The sequence below is a fragment of the Chelonia mydas genome, chromosome 1 (assembly GCF_015237465.2).
Source record: "Chelonia mydas isolate rCheMyd1 chromosome 1, rCheMyd1.pri.v2, whole genome shotgun sequence".
NCBI lineage: Eukaryota > Metazoa > Chordata > Testudines > Cheloniidae > Chelonia > Chelonia mydas.
In genome coordinates, this window is record NC_057849.1 from 209,142,311 (window position 1) to 209,166,841 (window position 24,531).

The 24,531-nt window shown below is 44.6% G+C and overlaps 1 long non-coding RNA gene across 1 annotated transcript; it reads right to left on the minus strand.

Moving 5' to 3' along the window:
• Positions 1 to 13,150: 13,150 nt before the first annotated feature.
• LOC122462211 lies at positions 13,151 to 17,961 on the minus strand. Its single transcript, XR_006284628.1, has 3 exons — positions 17,685 to 17,961; positions 17,234 to 17,348; positions 13,151 to 15,435 (listed from the first exon to the last, which is right to left on the minus strand). It is a non-coding gene; the product is annotated as an uncharacterized LOC122462211 (long non-coding RNA).
• Between the last annotated feature and the right edge of the window lie 6,570 nt (positions 17,962 to 24,531).

The window sequence follows — 24,531 nt, forward strand, 5'->3', positions numbered from 1 at the left end:
AAATGGACGGGGCAAGAAGGAGACACACTCCACAACTTTATTTGGTTCTCTTAAGTTTCAGATCAGCACCACAAGTACCTTGGTTCTCCAAGGCAAAGGGACACTGCATTGTGTTTATCCAACTGCCAGATCAGCTCCTTCGCCCAATCCTGTTTCCTATGGCATGTGCAGCATGGCTTGGTGTAAGAAGCCAGACACCAGAATCAGGGGTGCTGCAATCTTCCAACAGAGCCAGGACTGCTGTGACTAACTTTCTGTCAGAGAGCCAAAGTGTTCCACAACCAGGTTATGTTGCTTTCCTAGGATTAACCCTCTGCCCACCTCAGCCACACCCTGGGAGGCATTGCAAGCCTAAATAATTTATCTCCTGTCTTAGAGCACATGGACAGCTCCCTTGGTCACAGAAGGAATGGTTCTAAAGGACAGCAGATAACTTCTGCTCCTCCTGGGATCCCCATGCCAGAGCCAGAACTTTGTCAGCCTGGCTAGTCTGAGGACGAGATATCATGTAACAGAGAGGTGCTAAGGTCCCAGCATTCTAGTTAGGAGGCAAGTATCAGAGGGGTAGCTGTGTAAGTCTGTATCCACAAAAACAACGAGGAGGCCGGTGGCACCTTTAAGGACCTTTAAGGTGCCACTGGACTCCTCCTTGTTTTTTCTAGTTAGGAGGGGCATTCCCCTGTCAGATTACAGCTCTGGTTTTGACCATGCTTACATCATTTTTACATCAGTGCAACTCCACAGATTTCAATAGTTACTTCTGCTTTACACCAACATGAGAGAACAATCAGGCTTTGAAACTTTAAAAAATGAAACAAAAACACAAGCACAATCATTCTTGTATTGGTTTGCTGCCTGTAGGGGAAGATTATATTACATACTTGTAATTTTTGTGAACTGACACTAGAGAGAGCTGGTGATCAGGGGAAAGGAGGTTTTCTTTGTAGTCTCACTTGTTCTGTTTACCAGGGTTCCTGCTGGCAGAAGGCTGCTGTTTTCAGTGGGGCCTGGAGAGCCTAGGATGGAGAACAGCTGGACCTAGACTAGTTCAGTGGTACAGACAGATCTGGAAGCTCAGAGTTACAGAAAGGGAAGGTGTGGGAGAATTCTGAAAATGTTTTTAATTCATGGAAGACTCTTCATTTCAGTCTGTATTTAGCTACAGTTCAATGGTATTTTTGTTCTTGTCTTACTGTTCCCTCCCCATTCCACAGATACATATATTCCAAATATCTCCAAAATATATTAATTGCAGTTTATTTTTGTCTAATTGTTTATTTGGATTAACACATCAGACTAATAGAAGTTCAGGTCTTTGGACCCCAAAACCTTGCAATCAGCATACTTTTAGTGACATAGTCTTCTATTTTTAGCAGTCCATAAACTATTAGCAAGTATTTTATTTATCGTCACTACTCCTTACATGTAGTTTTTTTTTCTCTCCCCACTCTGAACACTCTGATTGGGTATGTACCCCCACGCAGGCCCTGAAAGGGTTAATGTGGGTCTGAGAGGCTAATTAACATATCTGGCAGCACCTGAGAGAGAGAGAGAAAGAGAGAGAGAGCTTGCCTCCCCTGATTTCATTGATAATTGAGCCCAGTGTGGGAGGGGCTGGGTGGTGATTATAAAGCCAAAAAGGTTGTAGTAGAAAGAGGCTGAAAGAAAACAGAGAACATGAGAATTATAATTAAAGCTGCTGAAAAGTGTTGTGAATGAATGACTTCATATTTTCCGAAGTGCAGGAAATATTGAAGGTTAAAAGAACGATAATGACTATTTTCAGCTGGAATGCCTGCAGTCTAATAGCAGATGGGCAGGAATTAAATAAAAATATTACTGATATGAAAACCAAGTCTGATGTAATGTGCACACAAGACACTGGGCTAATAGAAAAGCTAGACTATAAAATCCAGGGATATGGTATATATAGACCTCAGAGAGAAATAGGAAAGGGTGGTAGTGTCTGCACCTTCATTAAGTAGAACCTGAACTACTTGGAAGCAGAAGCTAAGTATCGAGTATACTGCTACTGAGATACTGATGCAAAGCAATTCTGCCCCTCTAAGACTTTATAATGTCTATAACCCATGCAGGAAACTAGAGGCTATGGAACTGAAAGAATTAATTGTGGATGTCACATGCCTGCTCATTATCTGTGGTGATCTGAATAGTCACAACAGATTATGAGGAAGTAAGAAAAATGATAAAAATGGAAAATGTTTAGAGCTATTCTTTGAAGAGAATAATTTAGTACTATTAAATGATGGAGCACCTACCAGATTCAATGCAGTTGATGGAAGCTTCTTTAGCTTCTATACCATAAAATTCAGCTGGGAAATTTACCGAGAGAAGGGAATTAATTACATATTAAGGAAATAGGAAATACCAAAGAGGAGGATAATATCCATAGGCGTAGTTTGACTTCTGTATTTGGGAGGGAGACAGCTCCTGTCAGGCCATGGGGCTGCATGTGAGGGCCACTATGTTTCAAAAAGTCAGCAATGACAAGGATCAGAGGATAGAAATTAGGAAGAGGAAAAGAACGTTCATTAAGGATAATTATGAGAGGATGAAGAGGTGGGAGGAGGATGTGGATATTATTTTAATGAAAATTTTAGTATGAGAGAACTCCAGAAAGTGATAAGGAGTAAAAGCACCATACCAGGTAAGGATGGAATAAGCTTGAAATGCTTTAACTCCTAAGTGAAGGAAGCATGAGGGTGATACTAAAATTCCATAATATCATATGGCTAAAAGGCGAAATATCTAATGAGTGGAAACATGTAATTATTGTCCCAGTGAGGCAATCGGGTAAGATGTGCTCAGGTCCTGAGGCATACAGACCAATTGCCCTCACAGCATGTTTAGATAAAACTATGGAAAGAACGGTAATGGAGACATTAGTAGCTCACCTAGAAAGAAATAGGTCCATAGAAGGAATACAAAGTGGGTTCAGAAGAGGTAGGAATGTGATTGATCACACTGTAAAAATACAGACAGATGCATAAAAAAGCATGAATACCGAAGTATTCATGATACATAGACATGGAAGAAGCCTACGATGTGTCATGGAGAGAAGGACTTCTTTATAAAGTATCCTCCATGTGTGTTACAGGAAAATGTACAGATGGAAAAGGGACTTCTTGAGCAAAAGAACTATACATCTCTGACTAGGGAAACCTTTTTCCAACATATATTCAATTGCAAATAGAACTCCACAGGAGAGTGTAATTAGGCCAACCCTTCTTAACATCATGATAAATGACCTCCTTAAGGAGATGAGTACAGGAATAGGGATCATGTTATTTACTGATGACTGTGCCATATGGACCAAAAGCAGAAACCATGAAAGCACCTCCAAAAGATTCAACGATGCACATGAGAGAAGTGCAGAAAAGAGAAAACAGATGGGGGCTTCAGCTTCTCCATAGACAAAATGAAGGGAATGATTTTCACAAAAAAGGAAAATCCAGAAAGATGTAAAGTTATATCTGTATGACCAACAGATAAATGTAATGAAAAACTACAAATTCTTAGGTGTGATATTTGATAACAAGCTCACTTGGAGGGACCACAATGAAAATATTAAAGATAAGTCCAAAGGCAGAATTAACTTACTTAAAAGTGTCTGTGGAACATCCTGTGGCGTGGATAAGAAAATGGTGGTAAGGCTAGAAAGTTAGTCCAGTTATTGAGTATGGATGCCAGGCCTTTGGGTTAGCAGTGAACGCAAATCTAAGAAGATTAGACTACATCCAAGCGCAGGCAATATATATTGATGTGGTGCATTTATTACCCTGCCACTGTATGTACTACAGATAGTAGCCCGTGAAATGCCCATCACGCTTACCAGGAAGCTTTTGGACCTTTGACTAAGTAATAGTGAAGATGACATCACAAAGCTGATATATAATGATTGTTGGGAATTAAGTGAAGGTTGGGTAAGACAAAAAAAATCAGAATTCCCAAGGTAAGTAGAGTACAGATGTGATAAGGAACATTGATGGAAATAGAAGATTGAAAAATCTATAGCTATGGGGAAATATTCTTTATCCCCCCGAGAGAAACATGGAATTATATAATGAAAGAAATGAGAAAAGAATAATGATAAATATACAAGATATAGCAAACCAATAAACTGGTGATAAGTATGAACACTACTGCCAAATATATACAGACAGCTTCAAAGAGGAAGGAACAGGAAGAGTGGGAACAGCTTTCTACATGCCTTCACTCAGAGTCAAGAAAACCATAATGCTAACTAACTTCGTAGCTATCTTTACAGCTGAGCTAAGAGAGATTATTCTAGCACTACATTGGGCTTTAAATGTGTGGCTAGCTGCCATAGCCATCTTGACTGATTCCTTATCCAGACAGCAGGCAATATTCAGTGGTAAATCTGACAACAGAAATTATATTCTTAATGAAATATTACTGCTAACAACCAAACTGTTACAATTGGATATAACCATAGAAATAGCATGGCTCCTGGTACATGTAGGGATAGCAGGCAATGAACTGGTGGATAAACAGGCAAAAAGTGCTATTAATCTTGAACAAGTTGACCTAGGAATCCCCTTAAGCAAACTGGAATTTAAACACCTATTCAAAAATGAGCTAAGGAAGGAATGGCAAGAACTGTGCGCAAATGAAAGAAAGGGGGAAAATTCTTTGACGTATGCTCACCCGTTGAAAATGTTGATATGACCCAAGGCCTGAGAGGAAGACTGAAGTGGCTGCATTTAGAATTCTAACAGGGCATTGCAGGTTAAATAGTAATTTATTTCTAATTAACAAGTATAAAGATGGATTATGCATAACATGTAAGGTCCAGGAAATGATAGATCATATTCTTTGCGATTGTAAAGACTGTACCAGTGAAAGGAAGTATTTATATAGAAAAGTCAGAGGTCTTAAAGTAACAAAATTACAAAAGTAACAAAATTTTGCTTGCAACATCTATCAAGAATACAAGGAAAATGAGGCCGAATAAAAAAAAGCTCTTCTGCAATTCTTGAAGGATACCGGGAAAGGTGCAAGACTCTAAGTCATGAAGAAGATACAAAGTATAGTGCATGGTGGTAAAACACTCTGGAAGTGAGTCTTGTATGCCACAAAAGCCAAGAAGAAGAAGAAAGAAGCTACAAGTAGAGTCTGCAGTCATGCTCCGGGGGATGGAAGCGGTTCAGGGAGGCACCAAGGAGTCTGAGGGAGAAGACCTTAGCTGCCAGCCACAGGGTCCCTGGACTGGAATCTGAGTAGAGGCAGAACCTGGGTTCCCCTATCAGCCACCAAGAAAAGTGAGGTGAAACCCCTTGAGATAAGGGAAGTAAGGACCATGGAGCCGAGAGAGAGACATAAGACCTGCTGTTAGGTCACTGGACTGTTACTCTGGAAGGTACCCTAACAGGGGTGGACTATAGCATGACCTGGCCAGAGGTCCAAGTTGCAGGAAGAGATACCACCACAATAATGGAGCAACCATTGGTATGGGGCGCTAAATGGTGAGACAGCCACTATGCTAAGTGTGGCCATGAGGAGGTGCTCATGTGGTGAGTGAACCCCATTACAAACACATATACACCTTTTCTTGCCTTCTCACTATATTTCTCTTCTGCCTTCTTAGACCCCAAATTGCCACTTTTGCTCCCTAAACTAGTCTTGGATTAGCCCTGTGGTGTTCATCTAAGGCTTCCTCTCCCTGTGATAGTCCTCCATTCAGGATCCAGTCCCTGTCTGCTTCCATACAAGAGGATGCAGCTTCCCTCATTGCTGCTTTCTGGCCCTACTTCCCCAAAACTCCTCCCTCCCCCATGTTTATACCTGCCTGCACTGGGAAATGGTAAAGGCTGAGATTTTCTTTTCACTGACTTTCCTCTGACCCTGGGTTTCTCTCTTCCTTTTAAAAACATTAGCAGGGAACAACCCATGTCACTCTTCTTAAACAGAGCCAATGACTGCCTCTGCTTCCAATGGGTTTGGATAATGTCAAGGCTCAAAAATTCAGGAACTGTCTTCTAGCCAGGGGTGAAAGTAACTTAAAGGACTTACCGGTACTCCGGAGTCCTGAGCGGGGGAGGGGGCGTGGCCTCAACCGGAAGAGGCGGGGCCTTTAAATACCCGGGTCCTTTAAATCAAGATTTAAAGGCCCCAGGGCTGTGGCGGGGAACCCCCGAGCCTTTAAATCACCCCCAGAGCTACCAGCTGCAGAGACAGCTGGGAGCCCCGGGGCTCAGAGGCGATTTAAAGGGCCCCGGGCTACTGCACCAGAGCTCCAAGCCCTTTAAATCACCGCTGGAGCCCTGCCACTGCTACCCCGGGGCTCCGGCAGCAGGGCTCGGGGTGCGCTTTACATCACAGAATTCTATGATTCTAAAGCGCCAGCCTGGTCTGGCCCGGCACGGTGTCCTGGCTCTTGCTGGTATGCCATACCGGACCAGACCGGCTTACTTTCACCTCTGCTTCTAGCCAGCTGGCTGCTCCCCTGGAGTCAGAAAGGGAGAAACAGGAACAGAGAGGGCGTCTGCTCCAATGGCTCAGCTGTGGTTCACCAAAGGGAGCTCTGCTACACCTGATTTTCCTTCTCCAGACCTCTCCACACAGCCGTTATTCTCCTTCCTCCACATATTGTTCCCTATATTCTCAGTCTTTAGCATGCTCCCCTCACATCTCCAGTCCACACTGTAAAGGCTAATGGTGAAATTGAAAAGTAGGAGTTTGGGATTTAATTCAACAGAACCAGGATTTCACTCTGAAGGTAGTAAGGGGACACCTTGAATACTGTGTGCAATTCTGGTCACCCAACTTCAAAAAAGATATATTAGAATTGTAAAAACAACAGAGAAGGACAACAAAAATGGTTAGGGATATGGAACAGATTCTGTATGAGGAGAAGTTTAAAGGACTGGGACTGCTCAGATTAGAAAAGAGATGACTAAGGGGAATACGATAAAGGTCTATAAAACCATGACTGGTGTGGAGAAAGTGAATAGGGAAGAATTATTTACCTCTTCACATAACACAAGAATCATGGGTCACCCAATGAAATTAATAGGTAGCAGGTTTAAAACAAATACACAAGGAAGTACTTCACACAATGCACAGTCAACCTATGGAACTCTGTGCAGAGGGAAGTTGTGAAGCACAAAAGTATAACTGGGTTCAAGAAAAAATTAGGTAAGTTCATGGAGGTCCATTAATGGTTGTTAGTCAAGATGGTCAGGGACACAACCCCATGCTCTGGGTGTCTCTAATCTTCTGACTGCCAGAAGCTGGGACCGGACAACAGGGAATGGATCACTCAATAAATTGCCCTGTTCTGTTAATTCCTTCTGAAGCCTCTAGAACTGGCCACTGTCGGAGGATGGGATACTAGGCTAGATGGACCATTGGTCTGACACAGTATGGGCCATTATTATGTTCATAAATAATCGCCAGGTAAATTCTCTCCCACACATACATAAACTCCCCTGTGCACAACTCATTTATCATATTCACTTATACTCATGCCCCACCATCAACACACCTACATTCCCCATCACATTCACCAGTCAATGTGCAACTGAATATGGTCCATGCTGATTATAGAGATAAGAGATAAGCAGGTGGTGGTATGGTAATAACAGTTGTACCCAGGGTTTGTGTTTTGTCTTATGCTGTCTTCATCTGGATATGTGAAAATTGTATTATTATGATGGAAAAGTGGGAACAGAAGAAAAAATGATGGTGAGAATAATTCTAAAAATTCAGCTCAGGTGGAGACCCAGCATGGAATATTTCAACCCAAAAGGTTAAAGTTCTGAAAAATTATGAGCAATTGAGGATAGGGAGGTGGTAAAAGTTATAATGGATACCATATTGCTACCTTGATTGTAGAAGGTACATCTAAAACTTCTATAATATCCAAATGATGTAGCATTCGTTAAATCAGAAAGTTATACTCCAATACTACCCTCAAACAGTTTGTCTTGCAGGCAGCCTGGCCTAGTGGATAGCACACTGGACTGGGCCTAAAGTGACCTAAATTCTATTATTCCCAGCTCTGTCACTGGCCTGCTGGGTGACCTTGGATGAGTCACTTCGCATTTCTGTGCCTCAATTTTCCCATCTGTAAAATGGGGATAACAACACTGACCTTCTTTGTAAAGCACTTTGAAATCAAAGCCATGTATTGTTATTGTGTAGGATGAGACCTACTTATCAAACAAAATTGGAAGAAAATCAGTTTAGAAATTTTAAAGCTATGAAAGATTGAATTCAGCATGCCTCCACCAAACATGCCTCAAGTTACAACGGGCACAAATTCACTACTAACCAGGTATGATCATTTATTTTCAAATGTTCAGAACTTAACTTACAACCACAAGTTTTGAAAACACACACGCACACACCCCCAAGCGGGGAGTGGAGGGTGGAGTGGGGAATAACTGTGCTGGAGGGGGCTGTCATCAGATGCTGGTTAAAGCTATGTCATCAGTTTGAAAAGAAGTGTGGGCTGGTTCCTCTCTCTCTCTCTGACTCACCCCATCACTGTGTACTGTTAAAACAATCATCTCAGAGAACTTGGGGGTCATCATAACCATAGAAATCTAGGCCTGGAAGGGACTTCCAGAGCTCATCTAGTTCATTCCTCGCTGCCAAGCCAGGACTAAGTGTACCTAGAACATCTGTTCTTAAAAATCTTCACTGACTGTGTTTCCACAACTTTCCTTGCTAACCTGTTCCAGTGCCTAACTACCCTTATGGTTAGAAAGCTTTTTCTAATATCCAACCTAAATCTCCTTTGCTGCAAACTAAACTGATTGCCTCTTGTCTTTCCCTCAGTGTATATGGAGAACAGTTGATCTCTGTCCTCTTCATAACAGCTGTTAACATATGTAAAGACTTTTGAGATCCCTCTTCAGCCATCTCTTCTCCAGACTAAACATGCCCTATTGTTTCAAACTTTTCTCTTAAGTCATGCTTTCTAAATTTTTTATTATTTTAGTTGCTCCTCTTTGGATTCTCCCCAATTTGTGTATGTCTCTCTTAAAGCAAGGGGCCCAAAACTGAACACAATACTCCAGCTGAGGCCTCACCAGTAGTAGTAGAGTAGCAAAAGTACTTCCTGTGTCTTACATATGATGCTCCTGTTGGCACAGCCTGGAATGATATTTGCCTTTTTGGCAACAGCATCACTTCGTTTACTCATTCAATTTGTGATCCACTGTAATGCCCAGATCCTTTTCAGCAGCACTACTGCCTAGCCAGTTATTCTCCATTTTGTATTTCTGCGCTTAATTTTTCCTTTCTAAGAGTAAGTAGTACTTTTCACGTTTCTTGATTGAATTTCATCTTGTTGATTTCAGACCAATTCTCCAGTTTATCAGGATCATTTTGAATTCTAATGGTGTTCTCCAAAGCAAACCCCTCCCAGCTTGGTGTCATCATCAGATTTAGAAAAATATTCTCCACTCCATTATCCAAGTCATTAATGAAAATAGAGACAAATACTTGAATTTGATGCTGGCTAGTCTCTGCAAGACCCCTACTAGATATTTCTTCCCAGTGTGACAGTGAACTACTGATAACTACTTTAAGTACAGCCTTTCATCCAGTTATGCACCCACTATATAGAAATTTCATCTCTAGACCATATTTCCCTAGTATGCTTATGAGAATGCCATGTGGGATTGTGTCAAAAGCCTTACTAAAGTCCAGATATCACATCTACTACTTTCCCCCCTATCCATTAGGTTGGTTACCCTGTCAAAAAGGGAAATTAGAGTAGTTTAGCATGAATTGTTCTCGATAAATCTATGCTGGCTATTACTTATCATCTAATTATCCTCTATGTTTTAATAAATTGATTGTTTAACAATTTGTACCAGTATCTCAGTATTAAAGTTAGGCCAACTGGTGTATAATTCCTTGGGTCCTCCTTTTTCCTTATTTTGAAGATAGGTACTATGTTTGCTGTTCGCCAGTCCTATGAAGAGCAAATGTATGGTTTTTAGGGAATGTACCTGATAGCTCCAAGCATCAGATACTTAAAAAAAAAAACATGGAAGGGGAACAGTCTTACCAGCTCTTACATCCCATCTGAAGCACCTTCACACATGCACTTCAATTCACACAAGCCGAACACTACTACACTTGTCAATATACTCAGTATATAAAGTATAAGCATTTTCAGCAAACCAGTAGTTCATTATATGTTTCTTTGCCTCGTGCTGCTGCTTCTTTCTCTGGTTAGGTGACAGAGAAATTTTGTTTCAATGGGAAAAAATATCCATAAACAGGGCCTAGACTCCATTGATTTTTCTCTGACCTGTGTTGCTCTTCCCCCTGCACCACGCACAAGGCTGTTCTACTACAGATGGGCCTGAAGTGCAGCCCCAGGAAGGGAGAAGTAGCATTTGGATCCAGCCTTTAAAGCCTGGGTCTTTCTCGCTCTCTCTCTCTCAGCTCATTAACTAGGAAGCAGAAAATTCAGTTATGTTGTCAGAAAAGCAGAAGAAACCTGGAGTGATGGGCTCATCGGACACTAACCACAGTTTCTGTGACAGGACGTGTTCAACTTCACATCTCTGCTCACACTCTGCTCTTCTCACACAGTGAAGGACTTGCTTTCACACCCACAGGGGATGGTGTCACTTGCAGGCACTAGCCTCACTTCCTGTGAGTCTTTTGCAACCAGTTGGAGCTGTTCAATGTGCTAAAGCCAGAGAACTGTTAGCTGACAACTCGTATAACCATTGATGCTTATCAACAAAGTCACAGACAAAAAATCTTCTAGATATTAACCCCTATAGCCCATCCCTGAAGCAGTAAAGATTGAAGTGTTTTGCCACTTGGGCATAGGCCTGAGAAAATGCGCTATCTGCTCTGGAAATGTCCACCTGTATTTAATTGTTTCATAGTCATAGCATGTTTTTCTATAGCTTTACACTCTTCTGAAGCCACATGAGCACTGTCCCTTTGTCCCACAGCTGAAGAGGATTTTAACTCCAGACTAAGAAACTGTTTTAAAATGGAAAGTCACATCTTTTGCTTTTAATAATGACATTGTTTTGTCCAATAATGGTTTATTTTTAAAAAATGGATGTGAGGTGTATTGAAATCTGTATTAAAATTATAAGCTATCACTTAACATCTGTAAAGAGCTTTCGGGTCATGCTTGCAGGCTTGGGGGTTCTGTAGGGAAGCATGCAATCTGGGCCTTGAGTAGTTAGTCTGCAGAGAGCCAGCCAACGGTCAGGTGGAGTGAGTTGTGCCTCACTGATTTAGGGAGCAGCCTGCTTTGTCTTTCTCTGTTTTGGGTTCTTGTGTATTATCATTCAGAATTCTAAGAAATAAAGTAGTGTTACATTCCAACCTTCCAGGAAGAGTATTTGTTTTTAATCTAACTTTCTTGTACGTACGCTAAAAACATAACAGGGTGCATAAAGCTGAGCTCCTAAATCCATGTTCAGGCACCGAAGTAAGTGGCCTGCTTTTCAAAAGTGCTGTACTTTCAATAGCTCCTGAGGAAATCATGCTTACAGAGAGCAACAAGGAGCCCAGCTGTGAGTTTTTGACTGGGTTTCTTGCTGCTGGAGGAAACGGGAGATTTACCATTGGATTGTTCCCTTCTGGGGAAGAAGGGAATAGAAAGACACTATTTTGTTTGTTTTGCCCTCCTCAAACAAGAAAAGGATTTACAGACCTGGGTTCCTCTCCATTCTGGAGCGTCTTTGTTTTTGTGTGTTCAGTCTGCTTGAGGACACTAGGCTCTTCTTAAATGAAAGGAGCTAAGGACTGAGGGCTAGATCCGCAAAGCGACTTAGGCACCTCACTGCCACTTTAGGTGCCTAAGTCCAGCATTTATTTGCCACTGAGATCCTCAAACTCAGCTGCCACCTAAACCTGGAGGCCTCTAAATTGCTTCTAGATGCGTAAATTTCTGCAGGTGGACATGTGCACAATCACCTGAGTCCTGATTTTGCTGAGCTGCTCAGCACCCTAGCTCACACCAAAGCCCTGGAAGGATTCACAAACTAGGCATTCCTCCACCTATCTCACCTGCAGGGCTTCATTCAGTAGCTGTTTTCAGAGCACATCTAAACCACACAAAACACAGAGGAAAAGGAGTTGATGTTGGTTGTGCCAATTGCCCCATAGTTAGAGCACTCACCTGTAAAATAAGAAACCTGAGTTCAAGTCCCTGCTCCGTGTCAGGCAGAATGGATGCTTTGAACTCAGATTTCCTACATGCCGGGTGAGTGCTCTGGAGATAAGGGGGCAGTGGCAGCACCACTGCTGCCTCCTCTTCCTTTTGTGTGTGTGAGAAAGGACTGACGTGGCGGAGGTGACTAACTCCAGAAGAAAGTTCATGGCTGCGAATCCCAAGCAGAAGTAGTTTCCTTTGTGGGGCGGGGGCGGTCTTAGGCCTGGCCTCTCCCCACAGCATTTCCCACTGGCTAGTTCAGGCAGCTCCCTGCTCAGTGTGCTGGTTTTGGAGGATCCCATTCTTAGGCACCAACTCTCCCCATGCTTTGTAAAGGAAGTCTGGACACCTAACTAAGGGATGTGGCTTCCACTGAGTGGTAGGTACCTAAATGTTCTGAGGCCCCTGAGGCTTTTAGACTCAGATCCTCAAAGGTATTTAGGCACCTCGCTCCCACTGAATTCATTGGATCTGGGACTTAAAAGTACTGGATTCAGGAACTGGGTGGTCCAAATAATGGAAAGTTTGGCTGTCATCAAGTGGCAACGAATGTTGCAAGAATTCATCAAAGAGCAGGCCCAGTCACAGCAACAGCTCCTGCAAAGGCTGGTGAGTGCTAGTGAGGGGACTGGGAATCAAATAGTGGACCTGGGACTATATAAAATGGCCCCAAGCGATGACTCTGATGCCTTTTTATTAATGTTTGAGCAGTGCCAGATGGGACAAGGTTGCATGGGCACTTCAGCTGGTCCCTTATCTGGCCAGCAAGGCTCATGCAGGCTATATGGCCCTGAGCGAACACCTGTCGAAAGACTATGATACACTGAAGGCTGCTACTTTGGACAGAGTTGGCCTGTAAGCTGAGAAATACCACCAAAAGTTCAGGGCAGCCATGTGAGATGGCAGGCTATGCCCCAGGAGCTTTGAGCAGAAATTGTCAGACTGGGCCACACGATGGTTGCAGCCGGATAGATGGGACACTGAAGTCCTAATGAACTCCATTACTCTGGAGCAGATTATACAGAGCCTTCCTGAGACTACAAGGGTCTGGGTTCAGAAGCACCAGCCAGAATCACTAGAGGCAGCAGTGAAATTAACAGAGGAGTATGTGGAGATGGACTTTCCATTAAAAGAGCTCCGTACCCCGATGACCGAGAGCAGGAGAAAGAAGTTTGAAGGACCCTGTGCAGCGAAGCCCAGAAAGGAGATGCAGGGGCAAAAGAGGAACCAGTAGTCTGCTACCAGTTCTGGGCAAAGGACACATAAAGAGAGACTGCCCTTACATGGACTCCAGGTTCCTGGAGTTCTGTGGACAGGCGTAAAAGGGGGCCTAGGGATAAGAATGATTCCAGTCAATGTAGGCCAAAGAACAACGAGGGCCGATGTGGCTTCAGAAGCAGCGTTTTCCCTCGTATGGAATGCCCAGGTGCCAACAGGAGGGGGCAACGCTAACACTCTATTGTATACATGGGGAAAAGAGCACTTATCCTGTGGCTGTCATCCCCTTAAAAGTAGAAGGGAAGTTTTGATGGCAGTGAGTAGGGGTGGTAAAGTCATTACCTTACTCAGTAATGCTAGGGACTGACAGGACCCCATTTCCCTTAGGTAAAAAGGGTAGTCAGTGGGGGAATGGACCCCAACTGGTGGGTCCACATGAGAAGCCCATAAGTGTAGATCCTCCAGGGAGTCCTCCAAGTTCAGTGTGTGATGACCCTATGCATAAGAAAACAAGCTCAGAAGGATGTGGCACACTGGAGGACTTGTGGGGAGGAGAAAAATCCAAGATGGGGGCAATGAAGCAGGGAATGACAGAACAGGGATACCTAGAAGACAAGGAGGGTGGAGGCTCCGCAGACGTCCAGAAGGAATAAGCCCTGGACCAGACACAGGGTAATAAACAAGCTGAAGAGAGAGATGGGGTCCTGACATGGAAGCTTTGCTGGGCGAACCTAACCCAGCAGTCCCAGACCAAGGGCAAGATAAGTCAGGGGAAGAGAGAGGTCTTGAAATTGTGGCCCTAGAGGGACAGTGCACCTGGGTAGATATAAGCCCAGAGCCAAGTAAACTGGGAGGAAGACCAGTGGGATGTGATGGGTGTGATGACCTATGGGCCAAGGCCGAGCTGTGGGGGCAACCTCCACCCTCAAAGTGTACTTCTATGGGTGGAAGGCAGGAGACCCTCACCCGTGGTGCAATGAGAGCCATCCCCAAAGAGCACAGGAACCCCCGGTGGAATCCCAACCTCATAATGAGGCATGAAGGTAAGATATGGGCAGCAAAGAAGGCCTCATTTGGAGGCAAGAAAGGGCCTCAATTGAAATAAGGGGGGAGGTGTGTGACAGGGAGATATCAGCAGCATCCTGATCACTGATATTGCTGTAGTCTGAGGAAGGCTGCAAGCCGAGCTGAGGGCACTTATACACCTTTTCAGTTGAGGAGTGAGCACTTGGGTGACAATCACTGAGCTAACAAGGTAATTGGGGAGAATATAAGGGGAGGAAACAGGAGGCATGGGGCAACTCAGAAGGAGGCTTGGAAGAGGGTTGCCGGAGCTTGGGAGTGGGGACTGCAGGGAAGCCTATCCTTGCTGTAAGACTGTATTACATGGTATTACTATGTAAGAGGCGAATAAATACATGCCTTGGTGAAAGATAAACAGCCTGATGTGTTTGTGACTGTGAAACCATCTGAACTGGCCAGGCAGTGAGGCTGAACTGCCCAGTGACACGACCTCCCACCCCCATAGCCATATGTGCTGAGATATAGTCACACTAAGTCCCAGCCACCCTCTCTGCTCCCTTTTAATGCTGCATCAAATAATGCTTTGTTTGATCAAATATACTGTGGTTTAAACATCTAACAGCAAGGGAGTTCAGGTATGACAATGCTCAGCTGCCCCTAATACAGTCAGTGATACACATCACTGCGGAGTATTTTAGCTTCTGTGGAATCTTCTTAGAAGGCTTAATCCAAAGTCTATTTTAGGGAGGGTGGTCTTTTCATCTACTTCACTGGACTTTGGATAAAACCCATTATTATTTATAGCCAAATATCTCAGAGTGCAAGAAGATGTATCATTCTATAAAACACATTGTCTAGTATCCTGTAGGGTCTCAGCCAGCCAGCAGGGTTGCATTTTTTCTTGAAGATCCATCCGTTTAAAATGGCAGCTATCATGGAGGATCTTCTCCTTCCTTTGGAAAGCAGCACAGTTCTTGCCATCTGCATTTCCTTTTAATGCCAACCTGAGGAGAAAAATTAGTTTAGAACTTGGTATTAAATAAAAACATAGGGTACAGAGTTGGGGGTGAGTGAACCAGTTGTTTTTTGTTTTTTATTCAGGTGGCTTGGCAGGTGCAGGCACTTTCTGTTCCATTTAAGTGGATGGTTGGTATGCGCACAAGGGATCTGGGAGCCCAGGGTACTTGGAGGAGGAATGCAGCAATTTCTATGCCCATATGGATCATCATTAGAAAGAGGAGAAATAACTTCTATGAAGCAGAAATGTTGAGCCTCCGTAGTGAAAAGGTGGGGAGGGGCTGTTCAGCCACATCAATTCCAATGCCTGGTTTGCACAATAGGCATGAGGTTCAGCCCAGATGCTTCCTTCTTTCAAAAAATGCCAAGTACACAATGGTGATATTGGAGATGAGCAGATGAGGTTGGTCCATGACTACAAATTCAAGTGCTCTCCTCTACTAATAGCAGGTGGCATAAGTACCATTCTAAAGTAATATCAACTTTGGCCGGATAGCCACCAAGTAGGGCTGGTATGCATGTGGTGGCTTTGAACAACCATAATCCTTTGGCCATATGTTAACAGGGACTAAGCCTCAACCACGAGCATTGTACAGATCCACCAATGGAGTGGGCTGAAGAATTTAACAAAATTAATACTATTATTCAGCCATCTCTATCCTCCAATACACTTCTGCATTTCTCTCTCTGTTGCTTATTCTTTTCAAAAATTAATAGATCTAAGGCCAGAAGGGACCACAGTAGTCATCTAGTCTGACCTCCTGTATAACACAGGCCATAGAACTTCCCCTAAATAATTCCTAGAGCGATCTGTTAGAAAAAGATCCAATCTTGATTTTATAATTGTCAGTGATGAAGAATTCACCACACCCCTTCGTAAGTTGTTCCAGTTGTTAATTACTCTAGCTGTTAAAAATTTATACCTTATTTCCAGTCTGAATTTGTTTAATTTCAACTTCCAGCCATTAGATTATATTATATCTTTCTCTGCTAGATTGAAAAGCCCATTATTAAATATTTGCTCCCCATGCATGTATTTACAGACTGTGGTCAAGTCACCCCTTAATATTCTCTTTGTTAAGCTAAATAGACTCAAGAAACTCAATCTATCAGTATATAGCATGTTTTCTAAGTCTTGAACCATTCTCATGGCTCTTCTCTGAACCCTCTCCAATTTATCAACATCCTTCTAGAATTGGAAACAGTATTCCAGCCGTGCCAAATACAGAGGTAAAATAACCTCTCTACTCCAACTTGAGATTCCCTTATTTATACATCCAAGTTGCCCCTGTTTATGCATTCCATTAGCCCTTTGGGCCACACCATCACACTGGGAGATCATGTTCATCTGATTATTCATCATTACCCCCAAATCTCTTTCAGAGTCACTGCATCCCAGGATAAAGTCCCCCCATCATGGCCTACATGGAATGCCCACCTTGCCCAAAGCCATCTGATTTCTAAGGACTTATAAAAGATCATTAATTGGTATTAAAGTGGAGTTAAAGAGCCATGGAATGCAATGATCAGAGACTGGGGAACAGGTTTTAGTTGTCATTGTTGCTTTTCAAAGATCCTAGCTTTACTTAGTACAACCAGTCTTTGTGAGATTGGCCAAGCTGTGGATTTTGGAATCTAAGCTGGATCTAAATGCAATACTATTATTGCAATACTAGATCTGTGATTTGGGATATAGCCAGCACAGGGCTATGGATCCAGAGGTGTATCTGTATTTAAAATAAAAAGTAACTTCACACTTAAAAAATATCCTCCAGAAATCTCCACCTGTATCCTTTTCATTGGGAGTCATCAAGCCAAATCCATCTTTTCTCCTTCTCCGTTTAACCCAATCCAGAAATATTTAGCCTTTTCTTATCTGGTGTCTGTACATTCCTGTGGACTAACCAGAAATACATTACTCACTGATGGAGCATTTCAGCTCTGCTTCATTCTTTATCATATCATTTGCTCAGTTTTAACTCAGACCATTAATATGCATGAAGTCAAGAACATTGTCTCAGTCCTAGCAATAACTAATTTGGTTAAAAAAACATTAGAAACACATGGCAATCCTTATAACATCTTTCATACTGTCCCCAGGGAAACCTGACTCATACAAAAGGGCATTTCCAAAAGTCCAAGGTTTAGATAAAAAACCTGTTCTCCAGGGCTTTGTGTTCTCAGGTCTTCACAGAATTCTGAGGCAGCTTTTAGACTGCTATATCAGACCACTTACACCTTCTGAAAGGAATCTGCCTTCTATAGTCTCAAGGGGACAAATGATTGATGCTCTGTTGCAACAAACTCCCTTCCAGCAGCAGAAGCAAGTCTCTTCATCCAGAATGACTGAGGTGGATAAAAGGCTCCTGACTCCTCCACCAATCTTCTGCACCTATCAGAGCTGAGTGTGCTTTCCAGAGATTCCATTTGCACCAGATCACAGCCAGAGGGACGAAAGGCCAGGCTGAGTTGGCATCCTCCCAAGTGGGGCTCCTGTTTGCCGGGAGCTAAGGACCCATTTACATCCTGTTTCTCAGAGTGAACCTGCTTGCTCAGAGGTTCATATCAAATCTGGAACATATGTGTGTTTTTGTTTGTGGTTAAGGAGGTGAGCCCTCTCCAAAACCCTTCATAGGATTATGAGAGGATTTGTGGCAGCCCCAGTGGATCTCAGCCCACTTTCTCTTTCCCTCTTCTCTTCCGCCTTTAAAAAGACAAGCCCAAACCCAAGAAAGTTAAATGCAAAATATCCTATCTTAATGTAAAAATTGAGGCTGAGAATTTAAACTCAGTCAGGAAATTCAGAATTAAATTATCTAATAATAAATCACTCAGAGCACACACACATATGCTACAGTTCTGATTACCAATTAGGTTATCTTCATATGTGCTTATAGGATATGGGAATGAGTTAATGCTCCCAGGAGAACATTACTATTTGAATTTCCTCATTTATGAATTTAAATTCTCAACCTTAATGTTGCATTGATGCCATTTTTTGCATTTAGTTGCCTGTTTACAAGGTTCAAACAGCTACATAATTGAATGAATGAAGCTTAATGCTGCCCTCTAGATAGTGGCATTCATGTTGCTGAGGTAAGGTGATTACAGTACCCAGCAGAATCAGTGCAGTCACCACCAGAGCAACTTAGAACCAGCATGAATGATGAAAGCCAGGGCCTGCAAATGAGAAAAAAGAATTGCTTTGGGGGGAAATGCAAAGATGGATATACAGGGCTAGGTTCACCTGTACACTTTGCTCTGCTCCCATTTCACCTTCTGGTTTTGTATGATACATGGTAAGTTTATTTTGATTTTAGTAATACAGGAGAAAGATTGTGAACGTTTGTTAAGGTCCATGTCATAGGGGACTCAGAGAGCTGGGCGATCTAGAGATTAATGCACCCAACTTCCAGCCTCTTGTCCCTCTGTCAGGCTGGTAGCGATAACTGTTCCTGATCTTAAGCTCAGAGGTTTGGCTTTCCACCTACATCTGGGCCTCAGCCCTTAAGGGGTTGTGATAAGGGGACCTGGGCTCTCACTCTTCACCAGGTGCCAGCCCAGGGCCCTGTGGGAAACAACACCAGCAGGGTACTCACTGCTGTAAGTCCACAATCCCTTCCCTGAGTACTTCCTACCAAGAGGTCCCTTAAGCTTCAGGCGTGGGCCCTATACTCCAAATAGTCAATCTCTCAACAACAATGTAGCGAGGGGGTGTGGCCTCCCTCTGAGATTGACAAGGAGGACCCCCTGCCCACCCCCTGGTGGGTTGAGCCAGGACACCAGCTCCCACACTGCCAGAAGCAGAGGGGCAGGACAGGAAGTATAAAAGGTGGGCCCTGCAGCTCAGTTGGGCTGGAGCTGCCAAAGGAGACAAATGTCTCCTGTCCACTGCTGGGGCTTGAGCCTGAAGAGGATCCCTGCTTCGCTGAGGACTTACCAGAGCTACCTGGGCTGCCGGCCGACCAGGGCACCGAAGAGCTGCTGGGACTGCCGCGAGCAGTGTACCCTAGGGAGACAGAAGATGACCCAAGCCACAGATACGCTGTGAGGGGACTGTAGGATGTAGCCCAGGGACACCAGACAGTAGTTTGGTTGTGTTGTTGCCTGAACCCCAGTTAGTGTGTTTTGGATGGATCCCCGCTGACTCAGTGGTGGAACACTCTGCCACTGTTAGGGCCTTGGGCTGGGACCCAGTGGAGTAGGGTGGGCCTGGTTCCCACCTATCCCCTGCTGCCAACCCCACTCCTGAGGTGGCAGCCTCCCCACCTTAGGCCAAGAGGCCTGCATTTGTCTGCCATCTGCCAGAGCTAAGATGTCAAACTGTCTATTTGCTGCTCTGCCCTGCCTGAGAGTCTGAGCTTCTAGGCTGCTGGGGCTCTGCCCTGCCTGAGGGTCTGTGTCCATAGACCCTTTATTTCTCTGCCCTACCTGCAGCCTGGGCCCTGGACTAGCTGGTGCCTTGCTTTGCCTAGAGCATCAGGACCATAGAGACTGCTAATCTCTAAATAATCCTTCCCTTATTAAGGACTTGAGAGCGAGGGGGCATGGCCTCCCTCTGAGATTGACAGGGAGGGACAGCCAGGCACTTCTACCAACAACAACAAAAAAGTCCAAAGGATCAGGGCCCTGCAGGACCTGCTGGTTCTCAAAGCGGGTGCAGGTTGGAGAAGGCATTGCCTGTGGGTCTCAACCATTCTGTGTCCCCTCTCAGGTTCAGCCTTTCATCTAGGGTCCTAGAGAAGAATTCCTGTCTCCTGCAGCCTGTCCACCACCCTTTGCCTGGCTTCTGAGCAACTTTTAATCCGTTCCTCCAGCCACAGCATGCTCGGCAGGTCTGGAGGGTGAGGCTACCTGGGCTCAATATAGTCTTTTAACTCCTTTGGGCCCAGTGTGGGGTTTGTATACCCCATCACACACCCTCCCCCTCAGCCCCTGAGTTGTGGTGTCACTGGACTGATCCTGATCTCCCCTCTCATGAAAAGAAATCAGCTTTTTTATTTTCCTGGCCTCCATGGTGGGATACCTGAAAGGTGTATGAGTCCAATGAGAGGTATGTGTGGGTTGTGGTCTTTCATAGAGTTCAGCCATCAGAGTAGTTCATGGTCTGTTACGAGGTGGAAAGGTTACCCTCATAAGTAATATTGCAGGGCATTAACATCCCATTTTACGGACAAGGCCTCTTTTTTGATGACTGAGTATGCTACCTGCTGGGGGGAACAACCTTCTCCTGAGAAAGAGGACGGGACACCCTTCTCTGAATTCTTGAGACAGCACTGTCCCGAGCCCAACATCTGATGTGTTGGTTTGTACAATAAATGATTTCATGAAGTCCAGGTGGAACAGTACCGGCTCCTGGCTCAAACAGTTTTTTAATGCTTTTAATGCCTCATCACAGCTTTTTGTCCAACAAATTTTTGGGGCACCAAATCCTTTACCAGGTCCATCAAAGGAATGGCAATGGTGGTGAAGATGGGGATGAATTGCTAATCGTGCGACCGACACCAGTCCCAAGAATCAGCGAACTTGCTTCTTGGTGGAGGGGATGGGGCAATCTGCTAGGGCTTGGACTTTGTCCACCAGGGATCATAAATGTCCCCCTCCTACTGTATACCACAGGTAAGTGACTTCCTGGGTGGCCAGGCAGCACTTGGTTGGCTTGACCATCAAACCTGCCTCCTTAAGAGCTTGTAGTATTGCAGTAGTGTGGTTTATATGGTCAGCCCACCCTTCACAGTATAGAACAATATCATCAATGTAGTTGCAGCACCTTATCCATCAATCACTGAAAAGTGGCAGTGGCCCCGTGGAGCCTGAAGGGCAGGATCTTAAATGGATATAACCTGGATGGGGCAGAGAAGATGGTCTTCTCTTTAGATTCTGATGTCAAGGGCATCTGCCAATAGCCTTTCATTAAGTCAAAAGCAGACATATACCTGGCTGCCACTCAATCTTTCTAGTAGTTCGTTGGCCCTTGGCATGGGGTTTGCATTAAATTTTGAAATTGCATTCAATCTTGGGGAAATTGATGCAGAACTGTATTGACACATACTTTTTGGGCTGGAGCATAATGGGGCTTCTCCACTCTCTGTGAGACTCTTCCATGACCCCTAGGTCTAACATGGCCCAGAGCTCCTGGCATACTGTCTCCCACAGCTTTGGAATGGGTTGCAAACCCTCATGCACCTTTCGTCTGGGTTCAATGTTGATATGGTGGGACACTAGATGTGTTTGCCTGGGCAATGTTGAGAATATCTCTGGGAATGAGGCAACCAGCTGACAAACTTGTTGCTCTTGGTCAGGCTGTAGATGTCTCCCAAATGGCACAGGGATTGGATTTGAGGGCATAGGAACCCGCAGGTTCAGTTTGGGGTCAGGGAATGGGGTGATGAGCAAACCCTTCTGTCCCTTCCATACCTTCAAGAGGTTGACAAGATACAGCTGGTTCTGCTTCTTCCTCCCAGGTTGTTGGATCTCATAGTCAATCTTTCCCACTCATTTCACCACCTAGAAGGGGAGTGTCATTGGGGCAATACCTTTGATTCCAACATTGGCACCAGGAGCAACACTAGGTCTCCCAGCTGGAACTCACATACATGGGTCCTCTTGTTATAGGTCTACTCTTAGTGGTACTGCACCCTTTGTAGCTTTTTCCTTGCAAACCCACCCAGAGTCTTCAACTTCTGGCAGAACTCAATAACATACCGCATCACAGTCTGATTGTCCTGAAATCCTGCTTTTCCCATGTATCATGGAGGAGGCCCAGAAATCCCTATGGCTGCCTCCCATACAATAATTCTAATGGGGAGAAGCCTGAGGATGCTTGAGGCACCTCATGGATGGCAAACAGGAGAGGTGGGAGCAGGGGGTCCTAGTATCAGGGATCAGTAGTGACAAGCGTAATGTTCTTCAACGTCTTGTTGAATCGTTCCACCAATCTGTCGGTTTGAGGGTGGCATACCAATGTTTTAAATGACTTGACCCTTAGCAGGTCCCATAGCTCCTTCATTAATTTGGAGGTGAAATTGGTTTTCCTGATCCAGCAGCATCTCCTTAGGGATCCCCACCTGCGAAAACACCTTCAGGAGCTCACCGGTGACAACAACCACTGTAGCTAAGTGGAGAGGGATGGCTTTGGGGTATTGGGTGGCACAATCCAGGATCACCAGGATGTATTTGTACCCAACTACAGACTTTTTTAACCACAGGGTCCACAACTATCCTTTCAAAGAGCACCCCTATGATGGACAGTGGTACCAGGACAGCTTTTGGGAACTTTTTCTGACCTGTCCGCTGGCACTCGGGGCATGATGCACAAAAGTCCCACACCTGTGAGTGGACGCACAGCCAGTAGAACCACATAGTCACTCTGTCAAGTGTCTTCTCTCCCCAAGTGGCCCCTGCACAATATTGCGTGGGGCAGTTGGAGCAACCCCCTTCAGAACTTCATAGGGACTAGCAGCTGCATCCTCACTTCCCCCATCTTGGAGACTTCATGGCCTGATTTTCCCTTTCTTCAAACAGCTCAGAATGGGACCACTGTTTCAAGAGCCCAGAGTCTAGAACTGTGTCATCCACATGATTTGTTCACAAACCTGACCCAAGGTTGGGTCATAGACTTAAGAGAAAAAGCAATCTCACCAGACATCAAGCTGAGTGGTGGTGGTGGTGGGCCCTTACTACTCCAGTTTGGCTCCGGTGCATGATCATTTACCTGCAATGATTGTCCTGCCTCTGGGTCCTCGACTTCCTCTGTGGCACTCCCCTCATGGTGCCCTTCCTTGGCCACCATGGTCATCTCCCATTTTCTGGGGTCTTTAGGTCTTGACCCTATATCTGCTGGGGGTGTGCCACCCCACTTCTGGACAGCCTCTTCAAAAAAACCTCCAGTCAAGCCGCAGGATGACTGGATAGGCCAGGTCTTTGGCCATCTGGCATGCACCCCCATCTTGTTGTGGTTTTGCATGGTCAATCTCACTTCTTGGGCAGGGCTGTATGCCTCCCAAGCCCACCAGTTCTTCACTGACCAGGGTCTGGCTGCAGCCAGAATCTGAGTCCTTGGATGGTTAGTCATCCACATGTACAGAGCCTAACATTTTCCTTGGGCTGCACTTCTGAGCCTGGCTGTCTGCATCCGGGCCTGCCCATAGTTTATAATCCATGAACAGGCTGTCTCCCTGGAAATGGCATTGTTGCCCACAGGCAAAGCAAGCCCATACGGGCTACCTGGACCCAGTATGGTCTTTTATTCCCTTTGGGCTCAGTGTGGGGTTTGTATAACCCATCACAATCCCTCAATAGTTAGTTCAGTGCTTGAGTCCCTGGGTTAACTTCTGAGAAAATGGGCCATATAGTTGGATAAAACAGCCAGCTGGAGGTTTCCCCCATTGTTGAGGGAATCCCCATGTAGCATATCATGGGCAAGCAGGATGTGGGAGGGGGCCTGGCTGGAGGGCAGTACACTCTGACAATCCCCAGCTGCTAGACAGCCATTTGGAGGCCATTATAGCAGGGATGTAGTTTAGAGCAGCCCTTCAGCTGATCTAAACTACACTGGGTGCTGAACTGGCCCCTTGACAAAGAGTCTCTCTTTGTGATGCTTTTGCCGTGGAGAGAACAGGAATGGAGTCTTAGAACTTAGTAAGTAACAAGGTTCCTTCCCCACTCTGAACTCTAGGGTATAGATGTGGGGACCTGCATGAAAACCCCCCAAGCTTACTTTTACCAGCTTAGGTTAAAACTTCCCCAAGGTATAAACTATTTTACCCTTTGCCCTTGGACTTCCACTGCCACCACCAAACGTTTATCTGGGTTACTGGGAAAGCATTGTTTGGAAACGTCTTTCCCCCCAAAATCCTCATCAAAACCTTGCACCCCACTTCCTGGGGAAGGTTTGGTAAAAAACCTCACCAATTTGCATAGGTGACCACAGACCCAAACCCTTGGATCTTAAGAACAAGCAAAAAGCATTCAGCTTTCTTACAAGAAGACTTTTAATAGAAGTAAAAAGTAAAAAAGAATCATTTCTGTAAAATCAGGATGGTAAAAACCTTACAGGGTAATTAGATTAAAAACATAGAGAA